We start from the raw sequence: 14785 nt of genomic DNA, 5'->3' as shown, positions 1-14785 counted from the left end.
TAATGTATGTATGACTCATGGTGAGGTGCCTGAGGATTGGCGGAATGCGTGCATAGTGCCATTGTACAAAGGCAAAGGGGATAAGAGTGAGTGCTCAAATTACAGAGGTATAAGTTTGTTGAGTATTCCTGGTAAATTATATGGGAGGGTATTGATTGAGAGGGTGAAGGCATGTACAGAGCATCAGATTGGGGAAGAGCAGTGTGGTTTCAGAAGTGGTAGAGGATGTGTGGATCAGGTGTTTGCTTTGAAGAATGTATGTGAGAAATACTTAGAAAAGCAAATGGATTTGTGTGTAGCATTTATGGATCTGGAGAAGGCATATGATAGAGTTGATAGAGATGCTCTGTGGAAGGTATTAAGAATATATGGTGTGGGAGGAAAGTTGTTAGAAGCAGTGAAAAGTTTTTATCGAGGATGTAAGGCATGTGTACGTGTAGGAAGAGAGAAAAGTGATTGGTTCTCAGTGAATGTAGGTTTGCGGCAGGGGCGTGTGATGTCTCCATGGTTGTTTAATTTGTTTATGGATGGGGTTGTTAGGGAGGTAAATGCAAGAGTTTTGGAAAGAGGGGAAAGTATGAAGTCTGGTGGGGATGAGAGAGCTTGGGAAGTGAGTCAGTTGTTGTTCGCTGATAATACAGCACTGGTGGCTGATTCATGTGAGAAACTGCAGAAGCTGGTGACTGAGTTTGGTAAAGTGTGTGGAAGAAGAAAGTTTAGAGTAAATATGAATAAGAGCAAGGTTATTAGGTACAGTAGGGTTGAGGGTCAAGTCAATTGGGAGGTGAGTTTGAATGGAGAAAAACTGGAGGAAGTGAAGTGTTTTAGGTATCTGGGAGTGGATCTGGCAGCGGATGGAAACATGGAAGCGCAAGTGGATCATAGGGTGGGGGAGGGGGTGAAAATTCTGGGGGTATTGAAGAATGTGTGGAAGTCGAGAACATTATCTCGGAAAGCAAAAATGGGTATGTTTGAAGGAATAGTGGTTCGAACAATGTTGTATGGTTGCGAGGCGTGGGCTATGGATAGTTGTGCGCAGGAGGATGGATGTGCTGGAAATGAGAAGTTTGAGGACAATGTGTGGTGTGAGGTGGTTTGATCGAGAGAGTAACGAAAGGGTAAGAGAGATGTGTGGAAATAAAAAGAGCGTGGTTGAGAGAGCAGAAGAGGGTGTTTTGAAGTGGTTTGGGCACATGGAGAGAATGGGTGAGGAAAGATTGACCAAGAGGATATATGTGTCGGAGGTGGAGGGAACGAGGAGAAGAGGGAGACCAAATTGGAGGTGGAAAGATGGAGTGAAAAAGATTTTGTGTGATCGGGGCCTGAACGTGCAGGAGGGTGAAAGAAGGGTAAGGAATAGAGTGAATTGGAGCGATGTGGTATACCGGGGTTGACGTGTTGTCAGCGGATTGAATCAAGGCATGTGAAGCGTCTGGGGTAAACCATGGAAAGCTGTGTAGGTATGTATATTTGCGTGTGTGGACGTCTGTATATACATGTGTATTGGGGGGGGGGGTTGGGACATTTCTTTCGTTTGTTTCCTTGCGCTACCTCGCAAACGCGGGAGACAGCGACAAAGTATAATAAAAAAAAAATATATATATATTTTTTTTTTTCTTTGTCTGCCGCGTTTGCGAGGTAGCGCAAGGAAACAGACGAAAGAAATGGCCCAACCCACCCCCATAAACATGTATATACATACGTCCACACAAGTAAATATATATACCTACACAGCTTTCCATGGTTTACCCCATACGTTCAAGTGCCTTGATTCAATCCACTGACAGCACGTCAACCCCGGTATACCATATCGCTCCAATTCACTCTATTCCTTGCCCTCCTTTCACCCTCCTGCATGTTCAGGCCCCGATCACACAAAATCTTTTTCACTTCATCTTTCCACCTCAAATTTGGCCTCCCTCTTCTCCTCGTTCCCTCCACCTCCGACACATATATCCTCTTGGTCAATATTTCCTCACTCATTCTCTCCATTTGCCCAAACCATTTCAAAACACCCTCTTCTGCTCTCTCAACCATTCTCTTTTTATTTCCACACATCACTCTTACCCTTACGTTACTTACTCGATCAAACCACCTCACACCACACATTGTCCTCAAACATCTCATTTTCAGCACATCCATCCTCCTGCGCACAACTCTATCCATAGCCCACGCCTCGCAACCATACAACATTGTTGGAACCACTATTCCTTCAAACATACGCATTTTTGCTTTCCGAGATAATGTTCTCGACTTCCACACATTCTTGAAAGCTCCCAGAATTTTCGCTCCCTCCCCCACCCTATGATCAACTTCCGCTTCCATGGTTCCATCCGCTGCCAGATCCACTCCCAGATATCTAAAACACTTCACTTCCTCCAGTTTTTCTCCATTCAAACTCACCTCCCAATTGACTTGACCCTCAACCCTACTGTACCTAATAACCTTGCTCTTATTCACATTTACTCTTAACTTTCTTCTTTCACACACTTTACCAAACTCAGTCACCAGCTTCTGCAGTTCTCACATGAATCAGCCACCAGCGCTGTATCATCAGCGAAAAGCAACTGACTCACTTCCCAAGCTCTCTCATCCCCAACAGACTTCATACTTGCACCTCTTTCCAAAACTCTTGCATTCACCTCCCTAACAACCCCATCCATAAACAAATTAAACAACCATGGAGACATCACACACCCCTGCCGCAAACCTACATTCACTGAGAACCAATCACTTTCCTCTCTTCCTACATGTACACATGCCTTACATCCTCGATAAAAACTTTTCACTGCTTCTAACAACTTTCCTCCCACACCATATATTCTTAATACCTTCTACAGAGCATCTTTATCAACTCTATCATATGCCTTCTCCAGATCCATAAATACTACATACAAATCCATTTGCTTTTCTAAGTATTTCTCACATACATTCTTCAAAGCAAACACCTGATCCACACATCCTCTACCACTTCTGAAACCACACTGCTCTTCCCCAATCTGATGCTCTGTACATGCCTTCACCCTCTCAATCAATACCGTCCCATATAATTTACCAGGAATACTCAACAAACTTATATCTCTGTAATTTAAGCACTCACTCTTATCCCCTTTGCCTTTGTACAATGGCTCAATGCACGCATTCCGCCAATCCTCAGGCACCTCACCATGAGTCATACATACATTAAATAACCTTACCAACCAGTCAACAATACAGTCACCCCCTTTTTTAATAAATTCCACTGCAATACCATCCAAACCCGCTGCCTTGCCGGCTTTCATCTTCCGCAAAGCTTTTACTACCTCTTCTCTGTTTACCAAATCATTTTCCCTAACCCTCTCACTTTGCACACCACCTCGACCAAAACACCCTATATCTGCCACTCTATCATCAAACACATTCAACAAACCTTCAAAATACTCACTCCATCTCCTTCTCACATCACCATTACTTGTTATCACCTCCCCATTTGCGCCCTTCACTGAAGTTCCCATTTGCTCCCTTGTCTTACGCACTTTATTTACCTCCTTCCAGAACATCTTTTTATCATCCCTAAAATTTAATGATACTCTCTCACCCCAACTCTCATTTGCCCTTTTTTTCACCTCTTGCACCTTTCTCTTGACCTCCTGTCTCTTTCTTTTATACATCTCCCATTCAATTGAATTTTTTCCCTGCAAAAATCGTCCAAATGCCTCTCTCTTCTCTTTCACTAATACTCTTACTTCTTCACCCCACCACTCACTACCCTTTCTAATCAACCGACCTCCCACTCTTCTCATGCCACAAGCATGTTTTGCGCAATCCATCACTGATTCCCTAAATACATCCCATTCCTTCCCCACTCCCCTTACTTCCATTGTTCTCACCTATTTCCATTCTGTACTCAGTCTCTCCTGGTACTTCCTCACACAAGTCTCCTTCCCAAGCTCACTTACTCTCACCACCCTCTTCACCCCAACATTCAGTCTTCTTTTCTGAAAACCCATACAAATCTTCACCTTAGCCTCCAGAGGATAATGATCAGACATCCCACCAGTTGCACCTCTCAGCACATTAACATCCAAAAGTCTCTCTTTCGCGCGCCTGTCAATTAACACATAATCCAATAACGCTCTCTGGCCATCTCTCCTACTTACATATATATATATATATATATATATATATATATATATATATATATATATATATCTTTCTTTTCTTTTAAACTATCCGCCATTTCCCGCGTTAGCGAGGTAGCGTTAAGAACAGAGGACTGGGCCTTTTTTGGAATATCCTCACCTGGCCCCCTCTGTTCCTTCTTTTGGAAAATTAAAAAAAAAAAAAACGAGACGGGAGGATTTCCAGCCCCCCGCTCCTATATATATATATATATATATATATATATATATATATATATATATATATATATATATATATATATATATATATATATATATATATATATATATATATATATATATATATATATATAAATATATATATATATATATATATATATATATATATATATATATATATATTTTCTTTTTTTTTTTTATACTTTGTCGCTGTCTCCCGCGTTTGCGAGGTAGCGCAAGGAAACAGACGAAAGAAATGGCCCAACCCCCCCCATACACATGTACATACACACGTCCACACACGCAAATATACATACCTACACAGCTTTCCATGGTTTACCCCGGACGCTTCACATGCCTTGATTCAATCCACTGGCAGCACGTCAACCCCTGTATACCACATCGCTCCAATTCACTCTATTCCTTGCCCTCCTTTCACCCTCCTGCATGTTCAGACCCCGATCAAACAAAATCCTTTTCACTCCATCTTTCCACCTCCAATTTGGTCTCCCTCTTCTCCTCGTTGCCTCCACCTCCGACACATATATCCTCTTGATCAATCTTTCCTCACTCATTCTCTCCATGTGCCCAAACCATTTCAAAACACCCTCTTCTGCTCTCTCAACCACGCTCTTTTTATTTCCACACATATCTCTTACCCTTACGTTACTTACTCGATCAAACAACCTCACACCACACATTGTCCTCGAACATCTCATTTCCAGCACATCCATCCTCCTGCGCACAACTCTATCCATAGCCCACGCCTCGCAACCATACAACATTGTTGGAACTACTATTCCTTCAAACATACCCATTTTTGCTTTCCGGGATAATGTTCTCGACTTCCACACATTTTTCAAGGCTCCCAAAATTTTCGCCCCCTCCCCCACCCTATGATCCACTTCCGCTTCCATGGTTCCATCCGCTGACAGATCCACTCCCAGATATCTAAAACACTTCACTTCCTCCAGGTTTTCTCCATTCAAACTCACCTCCCAATTGACTTGACCCTCAACCCTACTGTACCTAATAACCTTGCTCTTATTCACATTTACTCTTAACTTTCTTCTTCCACACACTTTACCAAACTCCGTCACCAGCTTCTGCAGTTTCTCACATGAATCCGCCACCAGCGCTGTATCATCAGCGAACAACAACTGACTCACTTCCCAAGCTCTCTCATCCCCAACAGACTTCATACTTGCCCTTCTTTCCAAGACTCTTGCATTTACCTTCCTAACAACCCCATCCATAAACAAATTAAACAACCATGGAGACATCACACACCCCTGCCGCAAACCTACATTCACTGAGAACCAATCACTTTCCTCTCTTCCTACACGTACACATGCCTTACATCCTCGATAAAAACTTTTCACTGCTTCTAACAACTTGCCTCCCACACCATATATTCTTAATACCTTCCACAGAGCATCTCTATCAACTCTATCATATGCCATCTACAGATCCATAAATGCTACATACAAATCCATTTGCTTTTCTAAGTATTTCTCGCATACATTCTTCAAAGCAAACACCTGATCCACACATCCTCTACCACTTTTGAAACCACACTGCTCTTCCCCAATCTGATGCTCTGTACATGCCTTCACCCTCTCAATCAATACTCTCCCATATAATTTACCAGGAATACTCAACAAACTTATACCTCTGTAATTTGAGCACTCACTCTTATCCCCTTTGCCTTTGTACAATGGCACTATGCACGCATTCCGCCAATCCTCAGGCACCTCACCATGAGTCATACATACATTAAATAACCTTACCAACCAGTCAACAATACAGTCACTCCCTTTTTTAATAAATTCCACTGCAATACCATCCAAACCTGCTGCCTTGCCGGCTTTCATCTTCCGCAAAGCTTTTACTACCTCCTCTCTGTTTACCAAATCATTTTCCCTAACCCTCTCACTTTGCTCACCACCTCGACCCAAACACCCTATATCTGCCACTCTGTCATGAGACACATTCAACAAACCTTCAAAATACTCATTCCATCTCCTTCTCACATCACCACTACTTGTTATCACCTCCCCATTTACGCCCTTCACTGAAGTTCACATTTGCTCCCTTGTCTTACGCACCCTATTTACCTCCTTCCAGAACATCTTTTTATTCTCCCTAAAATTTACTGTTAGTCTCTCACCCCAACTCTCATTTGCCCTTTTTTTCACCTCTTGCACCTTTCTCTTGACCTCCTGTCTCTTTCTTTTATACTTCTCCCACTCAATTGCATTTTTTCCCTGCAAAAATCGTCGAAATGCCTCTCTCTTCTCTTTCACAAATACTCTTACTTCTTCATCCCACCACTCACTACCCTTTCTAAACAGCCCACCTCCCACTCTTCTCATGCCACAAGCATCTTTTGCGCAATCCATCACTGATTCCCTAAATACATCCCATTCCTCACCCACTCCCCTTACTTCCATTGTTCTCACCTTTTTCCATTCTGTACACAGTCTCTCCTGATACTTCTTCACACAGGTCTCCTTCCCAAGCTCACTTACTCTCACCACCTTCTTCACCCCAACATTCACTCTTCTTTTCTTATATATATATATATATATATATATATATCTATCCCTGGGGATAGGGGAGAAAGAATACTTCCCACGTATTCCCTCCGTGTCGTAGAAGGCGACTAAAAGTGGAGGGAGCGGGGGGCTGGAAATCTTCCCCTCTCGTTTTTTAATTTTCCAAAACAAGGAACAGAGAAGGGGGCCAGGTGAGGATATTCCCTCCAAGGCCCAGTCCTCTGTTCTTAACGCTACCTCGCTAACGCGGGAAATGGCGAATAGTTTGGAGGAGGAGGAGGAGGATATATATATATATATATATATATATATATATATATATATATATATATATATATATATATATATATATATATATGTATATATATATATATATATATATATATATATATATATATATATATATATATACATATATATATATATATATATATATATATATATATATATATGTATATATATATATATATATATATATATATATATATATATATATATATATATATATATATATATATATATACATATATATATATATATATTTATATACATATATATATATATATATATATATATATATATATATATATATATATATATATATATATATATATATATATATATATATATATATATATATATATATATATATATATATATATATATGTATATAAATATATATATATATATATATATATATATATATATATATATATATATATATATATATATATATATATATATATATATATATATATATATATATATATATATATATATATATATATATATATATATATATATATATATATATATATATATATATACATATATATATATATACATATGTTTTGAAATGGTTTGGGCACATGGAGAGAATGAGTGAGGAAAGATTGACCAAGAGGATATATGTGTCGGAGGTGAAGGGAACAAGGAGAAGTGGGAGACCAAATTGGAGGTGGAAAGATGGAGTGAAAAAAATTTTGTGTGATGTTGGCCTGAACATGCAGGAGGGTGAAAGGAGGGCAAGGAATAAAGTGAATTTGATCGATGTGGTATACCGCGTCTGACGTGCTATCAGTGGATTGAATCAGGGCATGTGAAGCGTCTGGGGTAAACCATGGAAAGTTGTGTGGGGCCTTAATGTGGAAAGGGAGATGTGGTTTCGGGCATTATTGCATGACAGGTAGAGACTGAGTGTGAACGAATGGGGCCTTTGTTGTCTTTTCCTAGTGCTACCTCGCACACTTGAGGGGGGAGGGGGATGGTATTCCATGTGTGGCGAGGTGGCGATGGGAAAGAATAAAGGCAGACAGGGTGAATTGTGTGCTTGGGTATATATGTATGTGTCTGTGTGTGTATATATATGTGTACATTGAGATGTATAGGTATGTATATTTGCGTGTGTGGACGTGTATGTATATACATTGTGTATTGGGGGTGGGTTGGGCCATTTCATTCGTCTGTTCCTTGCGCTACCTTGCAAACGCGGGAGACAGCGACAAAGCAAAGTAAATATAAATAAATAATATATATATATATAATATATAATATATATATATATATATATAATATATATATATATATATATTTCTTTTTTTTTTTTTTTGCTTTGTCGCGTAAATATAAATAAATAATATATATATATAATATATAATATATATATATATATATATATATAATATATATATATATATATTCTTTTTTTCTTTTTTTTTTTTTTCTTTGTCGCTGTCTCCCGCGTTTGCGAGGTAGCGCAAGGAAACAGACGAAAGAAATGGCCCAACCCACCCCCATACACATGTATATACATACGTCCACACACGCAAATATACATACCTACAAAGCTTTCCATGGTTTACCCCTGACGCTTCACATGCCTTGATTCAATCCACTGACAGCACGTCAACCCCGGTATACCATATCGCTCCAATTCACTCTATTCCTTGCCCTCCTTTCACCCTCCTGCATGTTCAGGCCCCGATCACACAAAATCTTTTTCACTCCATCTTTCCACCTCCAATTTGGTCTCCCTCTTCTCCGCGTTCCCTCCACCTCCGACACGTATATCCTCTTGGTCAATCTTTCCTCACTCATTCTCTCCATGTGACCAAACCATTTCAGAACACCCTCTTCTGCTCTCTCAACCACGCTCTTTTTATTTCCACACATCTCTCTTACCCTTACGTTACTTACTCGATCAAACCACCTCACACCACACATTGTCCTCAAACATCTCATTTCCAGCACATCCATCCTCCTGCGCACAACTCTATCCATAGTCCAAGCCTCGCAACCATACAACATTGTTGGAACCACTATTCCTTCAAACATACGCATTTTTGCTTTCCGAGATAATGTTCTCGACTTCCACACATTCTTCAAGGCTCCCAGAATTTTCGCCCCCTCCCCCACCCTATGATCCACTTCCGCTTCCATGGTTCCATCCGCTGCCAGATCCACTCCCAGATATCTAAAACACTTTACTTCCTCCAGTTTTTCTCCATTCAAACTCACCTCCCAATTGACTTGACACTCAACCCTACTGTACCTAATAACCTTGCTCTTATTCATATATATATATATATATATATATATATATATATATATATATATATATATACATATATATATATATATATATATATATATATATATATATATATATATATATATATATATATATTTTTTTTTTTTTTTATTTTTTTTTTCAAACTATTTGCCATTTCCCGCGTTAGCGAGGTAGCGTTAAGAAGAGAGGACTGGGCCTTTGGGGGAATATCCTCACCTGGCCCCCTTCTCTGTTCCTTCTTTTGAAAAAAAAAAAAAAAAATGAGAGAGGGGAGGATTTCCAGCCCCCCGCTCCACCCCCATTTAGTCGCCTCCTACGACACGAAGGGAATATATATATATATATATACATATATATGTATATATATATATATATATATATATATATATATATATATATATATATATATATATATATATATATATATATATATATATATATATATATATATATATATATATATATATATATATTTATATAGGTAGGTAAAGATAGGTAGTACGTTTGAGGAAAAGAACATAGATGTTTTGGCTCTGAGTGAAACGAAGCTCAAGGGCAAAAGGGAAGAGTGGTTTGGGAATGTCTTGCGAGTAAAGTCAGGAGTTAGTGAGAGGACAAGAGCAAGGGAAAGAGTAGCACTCCTCCTGAAACAAGATGGTGGGGATATGTGAGAGAGTGTAAGAAAGCAAACTTTAGATTGATATGGTTAAAACTGAAAGTTGATGGAGAGAGATGGGTGATTGGTGCATATGCACCTGGACATGAGAAGAAAGATCATGAGAGGCAAGTGTTCCGGGAGCAGCTGAATGAGTGTATTAGTGGTTTTCATGCACGAGACTGGTTTATAGTGATGGGTGATTTGAATGCAAAAGTGAGTAATGTGGCAGTTGAGGGAGTAATTGGTATACATGGGATGTTCAGTGTTGTAAATGGAAATGATGAAGAGCTTGTATGTTTATGTGCTGAAAAATGACTGGTGATTGGGAATACCTGGTTTAAAAAGAGAAATATACATAAGTATATGTATAAGTAGGAGAGACAGCCATAGAGAGTTATTGGATTACGTGTTAATTGATAGGCGCGCAAAGGAGAGACTTTTCGATGTTAATGTGCTGCGAGGTGCAACTGGAGGGATGTCTGATCATTATCTTGTGGAGGCGAACGTGAAGATTTGTAGAGGTTTTGAGAAAAGAAGAGAGAATGTTGGGGTGAAGAGAGTGGTGAGATTAAGTGAGATTGGGAAGGCGACTAGTGTGAGGAAGTACCAAGAAAGACTGAGAACAGAATGGAAAAAGGTGAGAAGAAATGAGGTAAGGGGAGTGGGGGAGGAATGGGGTGTATTTAGGGAAGCAGTGATTGCTTGCGCAAAAGATGCTTGTGGCATGAGAAGCGTGGGAAGTGGACAGATTAGAAAGGGTAGTGAGTGGTGGGATGAAGAAGTAAGATTATTAGTGAAAGAGAAGAGAGAGGCATTTGGACGATTTTTGCAGGGAAATAACGCAAATGAGTGGGAGGTGTATAAAAGAAAGAGGCAGGAGGTGAAGGGAAAGGAGCAAGAGGTGAAAAAGAGAGCAAATGAGAGTTGGGGTGAGAGAGTATCATTAAATTTTAGGGAGAATAAAAAGATGTTTAGGAAGGAGGTAAATAAAGTGCGTAAGACAAGGGAACAAATGGGAACATCAGTGAAGGGGAGCTAATGTGGAGGTGATAATAGGTAGTGGTGATGTGAGAAGGAGATGGAGCGAGTATTTTGAAGTTTGCTGAATGTGTTTGATGATAGAGTTGCAGATATAGGGTGTTTTGGTCGAGGTGGTGTGCAAAGGTAGAGGGTTAAGGAAAATGATTTGGTAAACAGAGAAGAGGTAGTAAAAAGTTTGCTGAAGATGAATGCCGGCAAGGCATCGGATCTGGATGGTATTGCAGTGGAATATATCAAAAAAGGGGGTGACTATATTGTTGACTGGTTGGTAAGGTTATTTAATGTATGTATGATTCAAGGTGAATTGCCTGAGAATTGGCGAAATGTTTGAAAAGTGCCTTTGTACAAAGGCAAATGGGATAAGAGTGAGTGCTTAAATTACAGAGGTATAAGTTTGTTAAGTATTCCTGGTAAACTATATGGGAGGGTATTGACTGAGAGGGTGAAGGAATGTACAAAGCATCAGATTGGGGATGAGCAGTGTGGTTTCAGAAGTGGTAGAGGATATGTGGATCAGGTGTTTGCTCTGAAGAAATACTTAGAAATACTTAGAAAAGCAAATGAACTTGTATGTAGCATTTATGGATCTGGAGAAGGCATATGATAGAGTTAATAGAGATGCTCTGTGGAAGGTATTAAGAATATATGATGTGGGAGACAAGTTGTCAGAAGCAGTGAAAAAGTTTTCATCGAGGATGCAAGGTATGTGTACGTGTAGGATGAGAGGAAAGTGATTGGTTTTCAGTGAATGTAGGTTTGCGACAACGGAGTGTGATGTCTCCATGGTTGTTTAATTTGTTTATGGATGGGGTTGTTAGGGAGGTGAATGCAAAAGTTTTGGAAAGAGGGGGAAGTATGCAGTCTGTTGTGGATGAGAGAGCTTGGGAAGTGAGTCAGTTGTTGTTCGCTGATGATACAGCGCTGGTGGCTGATTCATGTAAGAAACTGCAGAAGCTTGTGACTGAGTTTGGTATAGTGTGTGAAAGAAGAAAGTTGAGAGTACATGTGAATAAGTGCAAGGTTATTATGTACAGTAGGGTTCAGGGTCAAGCTAACTGGGAGGTAAGTTTGAATGGAGAAAAACTGGAGGAGGTGAAGTGTTTATATATCTGGATATCTGGAAGTGGTTTTGGCAGCGGACGGAACCATGGAAGCGGAAGTGAATCATAGGGTGGGGCTGTGGCGAAAATTCTGGGGGCTTTGAAGAATGTGTGGAAAGTCGAGAACATTATCTCGGAAAGCAAAAATGTGTATGTATGAAGGAAGAGTGGTTCCAACAATGTTATATGGTTGCGAGGCGCGGGCTATATAGAGAGTTGTGCACGGGAGGGTGGATGTGCCGGAAATGAGATGTTTTAGGACAATATGTGGTGTGAGGTGGTTTGATCGAGTAAGTAACGTAAGGGTAAGAGAGATATGTGGAAATAAAAAGAGCGTGGTTGAGAGAGCAGAAGAGTGTGTTTTGAAATGGTTTAGTCACATAGAGAGAATGAGCGAGGAAAGATTGACAAAGAGGATATATGTGTCAGAGGTGGAGGGAACGAGGAGAAGTGGGAGACCAAACTGGAGGTGGAAAGATGGAGTGAAAAAGATTTTGAGTGATCGGGGCCAGAACATGCACGAAGGTGAAAGGCGTGGATGCAATAGAGTGAATTGGAACGATGTGGTATATCGGGGTCGACGTGCAGTCAATGGATTGAAACAGGGCATGTGAAGCGTCTGGGATAAACCATGGAAAGCTCTGTGGTGCCTGGATGTGGAAAGTGAGCTGTGGTTTCGGTGCATTATTACATGACAGCTAGAGACTGAGTGTGGACGAATGGAGCCTTTGTTGTCTTTTGCTAGTGCTACCTCGCACGCATGAGGGGGGAGGGAGTAGTTATTTCGTGTGGCGAGGTGGTGATGGGAATGAATAAAGGCAGACGGTATGAATTATGTACATGTGTATATATGTATATGTCTGTGTGTGTATATTTATGTATACGTTGAGATGTATAAGTATGTATATTTGCGTGTATGGACGTGTATGTATATACATGTGTATGTGGGTGGGTTGGGCCATTATTTTGTCTGTTTCCTTGTGCTACCTCGCTAACGTGCGTGACAGCGACAAAGCAAATTAAATAGATATAAATAAATTATATATCATATATATATATATATATATATATATATATATATATATATATATATATATATATATATATAAATTATATATCATATATATATATATATATATATATATATATATATATATATATATATATATATATATATATATATATATATATATATATATAAATATATATTTCTCTTTTATGCTTCGTCGATGTCTCCCGAGTTAGCGAGGTAGCGCCAGGAAACCTAGCCACACACACATCTATTTACACACACGTCCACACACGCACAAATACATACCTATAAACCTCAACGTATACATGTATATAAACACACAGACATATACATATATACACATGTACGTAATTCATACTGTCTGCCCTTATTCATTCTTGTCGCCACCCCGCCACACATGAAATGAACAACCCTCCTCCCACCACATGTGCGCGAGGTAGCGCTAGGAAAAGAAAACAAAGGCCACATTCGTTCACACTCAGTCTCTAGCTGTTATGTATAATGCACCGAAATCACAGCTGCCTTTACAGATTCAGGCTCCACAAAACTTTCCTTGGTTTACCCCAAACGCTTCACATGCCCTGGTTCAATCCATTGACAATACGTCGACTCCTGTACACCACATCACTCCAATTCACTCTATTTCTTGCACGCCTTTCACCCTCCTGCTTGTCCAGGCCCCGATCACTCAAAATATCTTTAACCCCATCATTCCACACACAATTTGGTCTCCCACTTCTCGTTCCCTCCACCTCTGTCAAATATATCATCTCTCTCAATCTTTCCTCACTCATTCTCTCCATGTGACCAAACCCTTACAAAACAACCCCTTCTGCTCTCTCAACCATACTCTATTTGTTATCACACATCTCTCATACCATTTCATTACTTACTCGATCAAGCCACCTCACACCACAAATTGTCCTAAAACATCTCATTTCTGGCACATCCACCCTCCCGTGCACAACTCTATATAAAGCCCGCGCCTCGGAACCATATAACATTGTTGGAACCACTATTACTTCAGAGATACCCATTTTTCCTTTCCAAGATAATGTTCTCGACTTCCACACATTTTTCCACGCTTTCAGAACTTTCGCCCCCTCCCTTACCCTATGATTTACTTCCGCTTTCATGGTTCCATCCGCTGCGAAATCCACTCCCAGATATCTATAATACTTCACTTCCTCCAGACTTTCTCCATTTAAACTTACCTCCCAGTTGACTTGTCCTTCGACCATAATTTACCTAATAACCTTGCTCTTATTCACATTTACTCTCAGCTTTCTTCTTTCACACACTTTACCAAACTCAGTCACCAGCTTTTGCGGTTTCTCACCCGAATCAGCCACCAGCGCTGTATCATCAGCGAACAACAAATGACTCACTTCCCAAGTTCTCACACCCACAACTGACTGGATACTTGCCCCGCTTTCACCTTCCTAACAACCCTATCCATAAAGAAATCAAACAAATATGGAGA

The sequence above is a fragment of the Panulirus ornatus genome, chromosome 14 (genome assembly GCF_036320965.1).
Source record: "Panulirus ornatus isolate Po-2019 chromosome 14, ASM3632096v1, whole genome shotgun sequence".
Lineage (NCBI taxonomy): Eukaryota > Metazoa > Arthropoda > Malacostraca > Decapoda > Palinuridae > Panulirus > Panulirus ornatus.
The sequence above is the reverse complement of the archived record's forward strand: the minus strand, read 5'-3'. Positions refer to the sequence as shown.